Source organism: Falco cherrug, chromosome 4 (assembly GCF_023634085.1).
Source record: "Falco cherrug isolate bFalChe1 chromosome 4, bFalChe1.pri, whole genome shotgun sequence".
Lineage (NCBI taxonomy): Eukaryota > Metazoa > Chordata > Aves > Falconiformes > Falconidae > Falco > Falco cherrug.
The window spans coordinates 13,018,981-13,033,048 of record NC_073700.1 but is presented as its reverse complement, the minus strand read 5'-3'; the positions used below and the strand labels follow the sequence as shown (position 1 = coordinate 13,033,048).

At 43.5% G+C, this 14,068-nt stretch overlaps 1 protein-coding gene across 8 annotated transcripts in view; it reads right to left on the bottom strand.

The window, feature by feature from the left end:
• The window catches only part of SLC6A6 (solute carrier family 6 member 6), a 121,300-nt gene that overhangs the window by 100,888 nt on the left and 6,344 nt on the right, over nt 1-14,068 (bottom strand). For all 8 annotated transcript variants that reach the window (XM_055708182.1, XM_055708183.1, XM_055708188.1 and 5 more), the window contains exon 2: nt 1,192-1,273. The gene's annotated coding sequence lies outside the window, so the exon portion shown is untranslated. The remainder of the gene's footprint in view (nt 1-1,191; nt 1,274-14,068) is intronic.

The window sequence follows — 14,068 nt, the reverse complement described above, 5'->3', positions numbered from 1 at the left end:
ATGCAAATTCTCCTCACTCACAGGTAAAGTTACATTCCCTTCCAGAAGATTACTTTTTTGAGTACTGACATCAGCCTTGAATGTCATCTTCTGGCCTTTAAACTTGTCACATGATATCTAGTATTTAGATATTAGCAGGTATCTAGAAATGAGCAGCTTTGACGTGACCAAGGGATTTCATCACCTCACAGAAGTACATGAAATGAATCAGCAGGAGCATGAAAGATGCTTTGTCGCTCTGTCTTGTACTCAGTGTTGCTTTACAGAATGACAAAATATCGAAGATAATGTCCAGCTTCTGGAACAAGCAAATCACAGACTAACTAATACAGAACATTAAAGCCAAAAGTAATTTTCCCTGCCCGCCCCAGAGAACTGTAACAAACCCTATAGAAAAGGCTGAATGAAATCTTGCTGAGTCCTGCATGGAGCCCAGTTGCAAGCCAAGAGTGATGCAAGATTTGCCTGGAGTTTGAACTCAGCCCTCTGCATTGTTCTGAGAGTTCACCATTAAAAGAAGAATAAATGTTAGCAATAAAAAGTCCAAGAGAATGAACATCTGAGAGCCCAGTCTAAAGATCTACAAGGGATCTTATAAATGTATAGTAAACATCCTCACTGATGGATTCCCCAGAGGAGCAAAATTCTACATTACCCACAAAGCACATTTTTTACAAACTGTTTCTGTCTGGATACAAAGAAGTGAAGCAGAGCATTTAACATATAACTTGTAAAAATCAAAGTTTAAAGCCAAGGAAAACAACCAAGATTAGAGCTGCTCAACCAAATCATAGCTCCCTTCACGTAGTTTCTTTTTATTCTTATAATTTGTCGATGAACCAGCAAATGAGACTCTTAACTGTCAGTACTGTTAGATCTCATGGCTTTGGGTGCACAAAGATAAATTAAAGAGTACGGGCTTAAATCACATCAACACTACAGGCAACTGCTGTGGGTTTTACCACCCAGTGTGTTGGTAAAGGATTAGGGTGTTTGCTGTCGATTCGTGCTCTGCTGCCCTAAGCTTTGAAGAATGCAGTAGGTCATGGCAATTTTTGTTGGCTCGGGTCCCTCATACATGGGCCGTGTGTGACCAAGAGTAGCTTCTCATGAACACAGCAGAAAGTCAAAAAGTCGAGCGTGCTCTGCCAAAAAGCCCCTGGGAGGCAGGGTTTGTTGGCATATCCCTACCTTCAAGCAAGCAGCCAGCGGGGGTGCATCTTAGTTATTCAGTTCCAGGCAGACACGGCATAGGTCTCTTCTAAGACAGACTCTGAAAGCAAAATTAGAGAAGATATGACTGGTTAAAAACAGAATATATGACTGATAAACACAAAAGGGGAAGACAGGAGAAAGACACGTACCAAAGAAAAGGCACAAACAGAACAGGAATATTGCTCTGTTACCAACAGCATTTGCACATACAGAATACACACATACAGGATTCTGTTCCTCCTCCTGGCATTCAGCCTTTGGTGGTGAAACAGCTGATGCTCTAGGCTACTGCGGTCCATCCCTTTTCCAGCTGGTCAGCTACCAGCTGAGGGACCCCCTTATGCACCACACAGATCTGGCAACAAGGGCTTGCGAGTTGAGTTTACGCCTGCACAGAGGTACTCGAGGTAGCCTTTAGCTGCTGAAATTCCTGCTGCCCTCACGTCTACTCCTTATCCTCTCCTAGGTCACAGCAGAAAAGGATGTGGGTGAACCACAGCTAGCCTGGTGATGGACTACCTCTTGGGATCCATCATGTTATGACCCTTTGATTCTGGAGCTGTAGTGAGATAATATTTGGGAAAAGGGAAAGAAAACATGCATCTAAGAAAAAATCTGGCATAAACCACATAGAACAGCTAAAGAAAAAGAAGTGACAACGAACAAGCTCTGCAGTCAAGGAAAGGGTAAAATCTTAGTCCTACTGAAGTCAGTGGGATGCTTGCCAGAAAGCTGTAGACAGCTTGTTTTATCCAGGATTTTTAATTAGTGATTAAATGATTCAATGGCAAGTTGGCTGTTTTAAGAAGGAAAAAAAATATCATAGAACAGCTCCAGCATGCCTCTCCCTGCCCCGCCTACCCCTTGGGAGGTACAGATCATATACAGCTTTTTTATGGGAGACTTGACAGGTATTTCATTGAACCTTAGTTGAAATCTGTAGTTTCCCAGGCCCTACCTCCTTCCCCAGTTTGGGGATGGAGATAGGAAACACCTGCTAATGACACCGGAGGCACAGCAAACAGCAAAAGTCATGTGTCAGCAGAAAGCACACTGGAAGCCTGGCCTCTCCGGTACAGACACAGACTATCTGATGGTGGATAGTATACATAAAGAAATAGGATTCTGCATTTACTTAATTGACATACATCTGAATGGATCTGAATTATTCTGGAGTGACACACCCATAAATAAATAAGGCATCTTGCCACCTTAAGGCGTAAGTCACTTTGTTAAAAGCCCCAAGACCCAAATCATCTATTCACCCCCCACACTTCTCTTATTCTGCTCGATTTTTCTGCTTTTCTCAGTCTCCTTCTGCTTTTCTTTCTCCAAAGTACATTGGTTTCTATGGAAACAAAACACGTCATCGGAATGGACAGAACTTGGTGACATCCCCAAGTGCAGGCAGAAAATGCAATTTAAATAAGCATTTTGCAATTTCTAACATGAGCCCAGGAAAGCGGCAGGCGATTATCCCATGCACGTGTGTGTACATGTGTTTGCGTGGGCAGCTGCCCGTGTGCCACACACTCCCTCTCGCCACGCGATTTACACACATGCAATGCCAACGGCTCCCCGGGACAGCGAGCAGCAGAAGGCTCAGCAGAATCCATCCCATCCTATTCTGTTTTAATATAGCTGAAAATTGCTTTGACAGCTGAATAGCTTCTTTGTTTATAACTCGTTCTTAGCTGACTCTGCTGCATTATGTAGCTTTGTAAAGAGATTACTTTGTCAAGAACTGAACATATATGGTCTGAGCATGAACAATTCAGCATGATGAACTGCATTCATTTTATATGACGTATGGGGCTGCAGTCCTGCTGTCTTTAATGTGTCTGGTTTTCTCTGGGCTTCATTTTCTGATCTTAAATGTTTTTTAAATTTTCTTGGGGTCTTTGGGATTATCATCTTTACTGTTTCCTGGACAGATGCAGAGAATTTTCAATATGTCAGATCTCAATATATTTTGTATCTTGCCCTAAATTTGGTTGTACCCAACCAAGTTTTTGGCTGCATATAACAGGAGATCATCATTATCCAGTTAGCTAATTATCCACCTGCAAATATCCTATTCCTGCCCTAAATTGCTACAGTTTTGTTAGTATTTGAATTAGTATTTCAACACAGCAGTACCCCAGCAAAGGCTTAGAAAATGGACTCCACTATAGGAACACCATATGGAACACATACAGCTTCCTACCTTGTCCCTTCACCCCCAGCCCTAAAAGCAAGCTTGTGTAGGCAGGTCTCCATCTACATGACTTCAGTACAGCTGCACGAGCCAGTCCCTTGCCTTTACAAGGCTTTTTCAAAAATATTAAAGCAAAACCAGCCTGCATCCCATTCCTGGCACTACCAGGGCCTTGCCCTGTGCACTGAATGAGCTGCGCAGGCTCTGCTGGCCACCGCCTGTGACGGGGCTTGAGCTGACCGCACTGCCGGTCTCATCATCCCCACTGCAGTTTCTACTTCTAGCCACGCTTGCTTAGAAATTACATTTCAGATTCACTTTGTGCCTTGCCCAGAGGCACAACACAGACTCAGGTAATTTTTCTCTGATTTCTCGTGGCTTTTTTCCTCTCTCCCTCCCTCAATTTTTTTCAATAAACACCGCTAATTCTGATAGGTGGATGATATGGTCCAGTATAAAGATGACTAAGAACATTAATTGTCCTAACAGCAAAATTCCTATTGACTTTGTAGTAGGCATTACATTGATTTTTTGGGGGGCTGGAGACTAAGAGCTTTACTTAAGAGACATAATTGGAGGCTCTTCTTGTGTGGGACAGAGAGCTGGGCCTCAAAGTATGTTGCATTTTAACAGTTTTTGCTCAGCCCGTGAACTGGTGGAACTCCAATTTACACTACGCGCCTGCTTCTGCACTCAGTGGTATATTACCACTTCTGAAAATACCAACCTTTTCTAAAAACAGAGGGGAAGTTTGTCAGACAGACAAATCCCTCCTTATCTCTTAGTCATAGCCATGATCTACTTCAGATGATTTAAAGCACTTCGTACATATTAACCTTACGTAAAAAAAAAAAAAAGAGACAAGAAAAAGACTTCTTTGCAAATCACTGTTTGAAAACAGAAGCCGCAGAAAGATTCCTCACAACCTTATTTGCTCCCACTCATACTCCTAATGTGCATATATTTCACAAGAGTTGGCACACTATGTGCTAACTTGTTGAAAATATATATATTAAATTCACCATCTGTGTGGAAGTTCTTTGTACTAGAAACCAGTGTCTCGACTAATGAATTCCTTATCTTCCACCCCTCCAGCGAATGATGGACTGGCTGTCTATCACTGACCAAAACAATGCCACTGCCCATGCAATATTCAGGTAGATGATGAAAGGATTCATGGGCAGTTTGGAAACAATTATTCTTGTTGTACTGGGAATTTTCAGATTTAGCAAGAAGTCATGAGATCTTCAGAGAGTCAGTAAATTTCCACAGACTGTTTCCGTTCTTCACCCCCCCTTGTGGCAAACCTGGCTGAACCACCAAACATGTCTCAATCGGTCTGCAACCTGCTCTGCCGCAGGAGCCCTCGGAAAATCCCAGGCCAGCTGTATCAGGTTATGGCTGGAGCCAATAAAGGTAGCAGTGATTTGCACCATCACTGATGGTGTGCGTTGGTGGGAGAGGGTTGAAGTCAACTGGATGAAATACACCGTGGAAAAAAAAAAAAAAAAAGAGCATGAGAAAGAGAAAAGGATAGTCATGCTTTGCAGAGATGTAAAAGGTTTCCAAGGTCAGAGGACTTCAATACAGAGAGAAAATGAGAAGTAGAGAGGGGAAGGAAGGTGTGTCATCAACTCACACCATCATCTTCCAGGAGTAAATAATGCAGCTTTACATATGCTAAGTGTGCCTCAAACTTCCCTTCAAGAAAAGCTCCATATTGCTAATATCCTACATGGTGGATTTCCATGATTGCGTATCAACTCATTTGTGCTGCTAGCACCTGGAAACATGAATTTAAGTCTCTAAAAACATCTAAAATCCCTGCCTCCAACTCTAGTCTCAGTTGTTCCCTGCCAGTGTATATAACATGACAGTCCTTCTATAACGTAATTGTTAATAACAAGTTAGATATGTCCCACCTAAAGAAGCATCCATGGGTCATTGAGTGTCCACCTACAATCACATATGAAAACACAAGAGCTCACTAAAGGCCCCTTTTCCTTAAATTCTGGGCCCTGACAATCCAACCACCAGTAAAATGATGAATTTACTCCATTGGGTGTATGGCCTTTTTGTGTTTTCTCTCTGGGACTGGGCCAGGAAATGCGTTAGACAGTGGACTCCAGGCTTGTGCCACTTCCGACTCTCCACTGGCTCACCAAGGCTCAGACGGTTGACTTGCATTATATCCTCATGGATATGGGAATACACTTACCCAGAAAGAAGTTCTTGTACATTCTGGTTTCCAGAAAGAGGACTAAAAATGCAAGGCTGATGCTATTAGCAGATGAATACTTTCCTTTTGTTCACAGTGCTTTCAGCTTTTTGTACTTCTTGGAAAAGCAGGTATGGTGGCAATAAAAATCACAGGCCCAGCACTCAGTGCCTGTACACCGACAGAGGTAAAGGTGATGGTCCTGAGCGTATAATTGGGATTAGTAGGTCAGACCACTATGGATCAAAGCATTTAAGACTCCACCTGCAGAGCTAGATAAATCAAGGAATTGCAAGGCTATTACAAATAGGCCTTTACTGTCACTGACTGATTTTTCGTAAGGATTGGCAAGGTTTCTGTGGATCTCAGCCATGAAATTCTAAAACAGAAAGAATCACCCCAAAGAAGGTCCAGTGTGGTTTCCTTTGATGAGAAGGGATAGGGATAGGTGCAAGAATTTCCTCATTCTCTTGTCTCAGAGACAGGCAGCGCAATTTTGCACAACTGCAACAACTTGGCTCAGCCATCCATGGGGATTGTCAAATTCTCCCTCAGCAGGGAAAAAGTCCACCTGAAAAAGAAGTGATGGGAAAGGAATCCCCAACAGCCACTGCCCTAGCCTGAATGCTATGAGGCTCCACCGGTCCTGCTCTGTAAACAGGAATTGCCTTTGGATCCTTAAAAAACATGCACTATATCATTCTGGAATGGCATTAATCTCTCTGTCATAGAGGTCAAAGCAAGATTTCTATTATAAGCTCTGTGAAGCACACCTCCTTTCCAGCCACTCGCTCGCAGGGAACAAAATCCAGCCAGCCAAAATGGTCTGTGTGTAACAGGACCCCAGAGCAAGCACTTGAGGCAACGTGGGTGAGGCATCTGGGAGCCGCGAGACCTCCGAGCTGGAGGCCAGGCCCTCAGTGAGGCAATACTGGCTCAGTGCCACAGTCAAGGAAGCAAAATAGAGTTTTCTCTTTGGTTCCTTGCAAAGGACAATGGTCTATTCACAGCCAAGACCAGCTGGAGAGGCCACCGCCTCACCTCCCACCCAAGGTCCAGCAGAGCCTTGCCACGGCACTCCCCAGCAGCAACCGTGCTCCTCGCCTGCCCCTGCCATGCTTTCCTCTTCCCCTAGCACCTTTGCAACAGCCCTTTTTCATCCATCTTGATAGCACTTACGACAGCTAGAGCCCAGGTAAGGTTGGGCTTTGTGGTTACGAATAACAACATCCCAACCTTGGAGTCACATTGGCTGGAGAAATGATTAACGTGTCCCAAGGCACCAACACTGATACCCAGGGCGTGGTAAGCCAGGGGTTAGCTGAGGACCCTCAGCTTCTCTTTCTTTAACACATTTTCTGTGTATTTTCCTAGGGGTCCAGAGTGCACGTTGGCTTTGCTGATAAACTTATCAGTAGCAGAGTGAAACATCCGTTTCGTTTCTACTGTTTACACAGAGCCTGTTTCTCCAGTTGGTAAGTCGGCATTGAGTGAACAGGGTGACCCTGTGTTTTCTTCCATCCCCTGTGAACATTGCTCCTCGCAGCGTGTGCTACACATCAGAAGATGGGGGACAGATGCTGCGTCAGGGGCCAGCCCTCCCCCACCCCTATCCTGGATGTCCCTATACATCATTCCCAGCCCCAACCCAACCCCTAGAGATGAGGAAAGGCTGTGGCACAGTATGTGGACGCCGATTACATCTCCAAACAGGAGGAACACACAATCAGTGGGATCCGCCTGCTTTCTAGCCCCTTTGTGCTCAGGGGCAGAAATACAAATAAGCCTCAATGTCTTTTTCCTGCTTATATGAACTGAGATCCGTTTTTCAATAGCAGGCCCTGGCAGATAAGTACTCCCTTTTCTTGGTATTTATTTTTTGGGAGGGAAAGCCTTTTACTGGCTCCCATGACACACTCCTGCAGCACTCAGGAGGTGCAACGGGGCGGCAGGTAGAGCTGTGATTCAGGGATGCTCCTACACCCACTGGAAGCTAGTGTTGCCATGCCAACCCTGAACAACTTGCAGGCAGGCAGCCCGGGGCACAGTAGGCTGCTACAAGGTCTGTGCTTTTGTAGATCAATTAGTCCCAGGACCCTTCAGTGGAGGATTTGGGTGAAGCTTTGACCGTAGGATGGATAACAGTGTCCCAGTGCATGCTCAGCTCATGGGCTCATCTCCCTGCCCCCGTGCTGTCTCAGAGAGACTAGGGCCAGAAACTTTATGAGTTTTCCTCCTAAATGAATTACATCACACAACCATTGCTAATAGCTTGTGTTGTTTCAGAAGGACCACAGAGAGAGAAGCGGGTAGGAATGGCAACAATCCTCCCAACAAGCCCAGGCACCCCCTTGGCAGCAGCCGCACCCACCTCTCACCCGCTCAGCATGTAATGTCATGCACTGTGTGAGACGGCGACCCGGAGCCTGTCTAAAGCAAAACAGACAGGACACGAACCATTACCTTTCCTCTGCTTAGACTCACCAAAAGGGATGTTTGGAAAGCTGTTCTTTCTGCAAAGCACTCAAGTGGCAAATCCAGCTCTGTGCAAAGCCAGCAGAGGTGGAGAGCCCTGCAGACAGCTCATAAGATGAAGACTCAGGTTTGAACTTTATTGTCTTATTGCACTTGGAGAATTCCCTGGGTATTTTCTAGGTTATTTCCTTATTGCTCTCTGGGTAAACTAGGTCAAAATGTTTGCCTTGTCTGAACCTTGGCTTGTCCATATATAAAATCAAGGCAATGGGACAAGTTGTGACCTGCTTTTTCTGCATGGACTTCAACCTTATGGAAAGGCCGTACAATTCCCCTCTCCATTAGAGCCAGGAAGGCCTCTGAAATCCCCACATTCGCAACAGCTCAGAAGTGCTACATGCTGCTATAGGCAACTCAAGAAGAGTACATGTGAAATGTGGACAACAACTAGACTGATGTACTCAGGCTTGGGTAGCTTTTTGTCCTTAAGAGCCAAAAAAAAAAAGGTGCATCACCTATAATGGTGTTTTCTTGAACAGCCTGCCAGCTAAAATAGGAATACCTTTACAGATCACAATATCTGAAATCTCAAGAAGCACTACAGGAACAAAGGAATTCCACCACCCACTGTGCTGCATCCCAGATCTGGCTGTTCCCTCCTGAGATACAGCCTTGTTGGCTGCCACGCCACACAAACTGTTAGTTCACCTGCACTGACCTTCTCAGTCGAAAGCTCAGCATTTAAAACCGCTGTAATGTTTGGAGATCCTGCAGCAAGTATAGCAGGATCTGATAAAGAGAAAGCTACTGTGAACAAACAATGCAGACAGACAGAGAGGTTGTCAAGTGCCTTTGAGCCTGAATTGATACACATGGCTATCAGGTTTCCCTTAGCAAAAAAGGGGTAATCTACAGCACCACAGATAGGAAATAGGATTTTTTTTAAGAAGGTAGGCTGCTTTCAGATGTCTGCTAGCAACAATGTTTTACTGCATTGTTAATATACAGGGGAAAGGATACCAACTCATAGCACCCAAGACATGGGGTTGTTCTTCCGAGAGCCACTGTATTTCAGTGTCTGCATTGAATATGGCAATAAACCTGGACCAATTTCAGTGTATGTTACACTGCACCAGCACTCTCCTACTATCTATAGCTTCCTATCCTTTCTTATATGGTAAGATCCAGCAATCTGGATAGATTTTTTTACTTGAGTGACTCCATACTCCTTTAGGGTTTCAGAATTTGGGGGTAATTTTGTCATCAGGTCTTTAAAAATGCATCCAGTCTTCCTAGCTCTCCTTTTTCATTTACCCCATAATCTGCTACCTGGCATCTGTGTCTTCATCCCGATTTCACCGTGTCACTGGAGAGTGTCAGAGTACCTCTTGTTATAGCGATAAAGATGAGCTCAGAGCACAGCCCAGGCTCTGAATATTTGGTAGCTTACAATAAGTTTAGTTCAGGCTCATCACAGGTGCCAAACTGGGATAGCCTTTCCATGCTTCTCCATGTTGCTGAAGATGAAACAAATTGGTTGTGATTAACACAGAAGGGTCACAACTAATAAAAGTCCTTTCCATCCAGGTGTTTTTATTCAGTATACATATAACCAAAATAAGAATTGTAACTTAGCAAGGCCAGTACAGGGAGACAGAGGAAAGCTGTTGTCACAGCAGTACTGCCATGGCTGTTGTTTCCTATAGCATCCTTTGGCTGCCTTCCACTCTCCAAGTGCCCCTTGCCTGGCTGCTCAGTTGTCCCACCTATGAGCTATAGATCTTGTGTTTCATGGCCCTGCACAGGCTGTCTCCATTTTATGGTATCTTCACAAGTCATTACTATGACTTACATAGCCAGGCTTGGTACACAGGTTCAACAGTGCAATTCCTTTGAACTGCATTCCTCAAGGCCACTTTTCATCCCATTATCAGATTGGTACTGACTAAAGGCCAAGTGGAAAAATCCCAGTGTGAAACACACTTCTGCAGCTGACATTCATGTAATGGCTATGTTCAGAAAAGGTTTGTTAAGAGACCTCACCATATACTGGACTATGTGAATTGTTTGTGTTTAGACTATAGTTTGAAGGATTTCTGGTCTCTCAGGGTTAAAGTCTCACTTTTCATAGGCAAACATTTTAGAGGACTTCTATATTAATGACATATCACTAGCCAGAATCAGAACTAGTTCTGCTTAGGCAACTACCTTGGAGAGAAAAACATTCAAGCGGTGACTCTGGGACATGAACTGGCTCCAGGCCTTAAGACAAGGACCATTTGCTACACAGGCTAACTACAGCAATTATACAGCCGAGGCTGGGGATTCAAGACAACAAAACTACTTCAAGATGTTAGGAAGGTCCCTCACTGCCTGTTGAGAAAAAAAAAAACAAACCAAACCAGCACAAACCAACCAACCCACAGTTACTTCCCAACAGTTTTAAAGCTTCTTTGCTTGCTACAGTAGAATAAAAGAAAGTGTCACAGTGATGGCTGTAGTCATCTAATGATAATGACCTTTGGCCACACAAGGTCCTTTAATGCACATGCGGGTCTTGTGCTGCGCTGAACAAAGCCTATAGATACATGCATCCTGGAGCATCCCTGCACATACAGGCCACAGAAGGATTTTGCAAACTGCTTATATGAACTGTTGCATTATATTGCATTTAGCTTGAGTGATCAGTAGCTTATCACTTGACCTCTGGCTCAGATTCCTAATAACTAGAAGCATCTGACATAAAGAAAGCCTTTAGAGAAGGCACAGGAAAAGAAATAACTGTGCTAATTAAGCTATGCAAAGTGCCTTGGAGAAGAGTGCTCCACTTCAAGGATACCCTGACATTTCTGACCTATTACAAGTAGTGGCAGAAAAATTTCAGGAATTTGATGTGGAGTGTTTAATTGAGACATAGAGGAAAAGACATCAGTAGAATTTAAAATCAATCTCTTCCTTTACAGCTAAACCATATCAGACTCAGTAAATATTCTTAGCCACTAACGTGTCTTTATTTTGATTGTACAGGAGGTTAATCATACTCTCAAATGTGATAGAAAACCACATTGGCCTGTAGCATTTATGATTAATTCATTGCTCATAGTACAAATGTAAATGCAATAGTCCTATTGCCATATCCTGCTTAGAACTTAAATACCATTTTTCTGATTTATTTTCATCATTTAAACCTACGGACACAGAAGAATGTTTTGAATTTTACATACGATACATCTTTCTGAGAGTGAACCTGTAAAAATGCAGCCCATTTAATAATACACTAAGCACCTTTCACATCCAAAAACCCATAAATCCCACAGTATCCTCATAGGAAACATATACTGATTTATCCATTTTTAAAAAATGGTTAAACTGAGGCTTGAAAATAAAGAAAGTGACTTAACAAGGTCAAAATGCATGTTAGGTACAGACCTGGGAAAAGAAGTCCTGATTCAGACTCCTAGTTGCCTGCTGTACCAGTTTGATAGTATTCCTTTCCTTGCCTGCATTTAGAAACGTGGATGTCCCATTCAAATAAGAGATGCTGAATGAGAGACGACTTTTCTTCCTAGGATGGTTTGGAGCCTCCCAGAAGAATTTCTGGTTGTCCTTCAAATGAAATGTGCAAATTATTACCTAATTTGCATAATAATTTCACTAGTAGGCAAAATTCAAGCCTCTTGTATTGCATAATAGCTCTCCTTTTTCATTTACCCCATAATCTGCTACCTGGCATCTGTGTCTTCATCCCGATTTCACCATGTCACTGGAGAGTGTCAAACTGGGATAGCCTTTCCATACTTCTCCATGTTGCTGAAGATGAAATAAATTGGTTGTGATTAACACAGAAGGGTCACAACTAATAAAAGTCCTTTCCATCCAGGTGTTTCTATTCAGTGTCTGGAAGACGACATGAATACCTGGATCGACTCTCCAGAGATTTCTGAGTTTTTCCTGTTAGTGGGTACACAGAGGACTAGATTTGCAATCTCCTCACACTCTGGTTTGTGCCTCCAGCTATATTTAATCCATATACCAGGGCAACAGCTTGCTACTGCTACTAGCTGTATTACAGTGGAAGCGACTGATGAACCTGAGAAGAATCAGAATAAATACACCCTACAGTTACAGCATTTTCTCCCTCTGACTTCCTAACCAGAGCAGTATCCTTCAGAGAGAGGAATCCAGATCCCATTAAATGGGAGAAAGTTGACCGGGGGAGGCACCAGCATCCCTTTGATGGCAGAGCCAAGAAAGCTATCTGTCCCATTGAAAAGTTTCCACTGGACCAAAATGAAAACAAGGATTCAGTTTGGTCACGCTTGAGAGTGGCTTTTTAAATACCTGTCTGGGTCTATCCTTTCTTCAGTTCTGGGTGTTGCATGCTATGCCCTCATGCCTTCGCTCCTCTCCTGCGGCCATGTAGGCTGGCTTGGGGAAATCTGTGCTATGACTTGTGCTGCTCTGCATTTCTCGATGGTGGTGTGCTAGCTTAAGCTGCCTTATAGGGTAACAGGCTATCTGCAAGCTTAATATGATAAGGAGCAAGAAAGAATATATTTACGTTGTTTTATTTACATAAAAAGCAATGTAACTGGCTCTCTCTGTCTCAGTCTTGTGCTATTAATAAAATCCATGTGAGGAATATACAAATTTACACCATGTGTGGAACCTATCAACATAACTAGTCTCTAGCTAGAATACTTTCCATGCTGTGTATCTCCATATAGCCCATCTTTCTGGGACATGTGACTCAGAAATGTGTCATCAGGACACATGTAGTCACTGGACTGATGAAAGGAATTAAAGGGAAACAGAAGCAACAATGCCACTTCTTCCAACCTCTGCTCAGTTTGTTGCTGCTGTTCTCTGAAAAAGTTAGTGAGACAGGAAAAAGATGCCATCGTCCCAACTTGGCCGTGGTTTTACCTTTCATACAGCAGACTTTTATGTAAGGCCATATTCTTCCAGGGGTTATGAAGAAAAAGAAACTAAAAATCCACAGCTGTCAGTTTTTAAAAGCAAATAATCACTCCCACGCAATGGCTGAAAGGCAGACTTGTACCTAAAGACTTGCAACTGGCATCACTGACATTTTTCATTGTCCAATCAAAATGTTAAAAATAAAAATAAACAGAGCCTACAAGGAGAAAAATACACTGGATTTTAACATTCTTTCACAATTCATAACCAAAGCTGTGGTCAGCAACATGGACCGAGAAAGACATTTGGGTTTAAGTCATGACTTTAATCAGACAGTCTCACTGGCATCCCGTGGAAACCTTCCAAATTAAATGGATGTCCAAATTAGAGACATTCAGACTAAGGATGAAACATCACAAATAAGCTCTTTTGTCTAGAATAAATAGAACCAAAACAGTCAAATGCTCAGGAAGATAACTGATACAACATTGTTCCCTTGGGCATCTTTGTTAGTGATTAACCCAGTGTGTTTTAAATGCCTAAAACAATGAAACTAGTGGACGCTATTCTAGTCCTCTGGGCATGAACTGTCCTCCTAATCTCTGCTCACCAGGTCTCCCCACAGCCACATCCTTCCAGTGCCCTGCTTCTTCCTTCCAGCCTCCAGCTGGTGACTCACTATTTAATCAGCGCAGTCATCAGGATATACACCTAACAAACCAGAGCAACCCCTGATCTCGCTGCCGTGACCTCTGCCGTGCCTATTCCCAACTTTTATTACTTTCACTCATTGTGCCAAATCTAAACTTAGACTGTCAGCACTTTGGGGCAAAGCTCCCACCATATGTGGCATGAAGCTCCCTGCCTGCCCCGTCTCACGGCCTCTGCACACCTTCTGTAAGCACCTTAACTGCCCAAAGGGATGAAGGCAAGAAAGGACCACAAGCCTCAAGCCCGATTAGGTTTGAAATCAAGGGTAAAACTTCCACTGGCATCAACAGTGCTGGATCAGGCAGGGACTGATCCTGAAGGTACTGCATCTT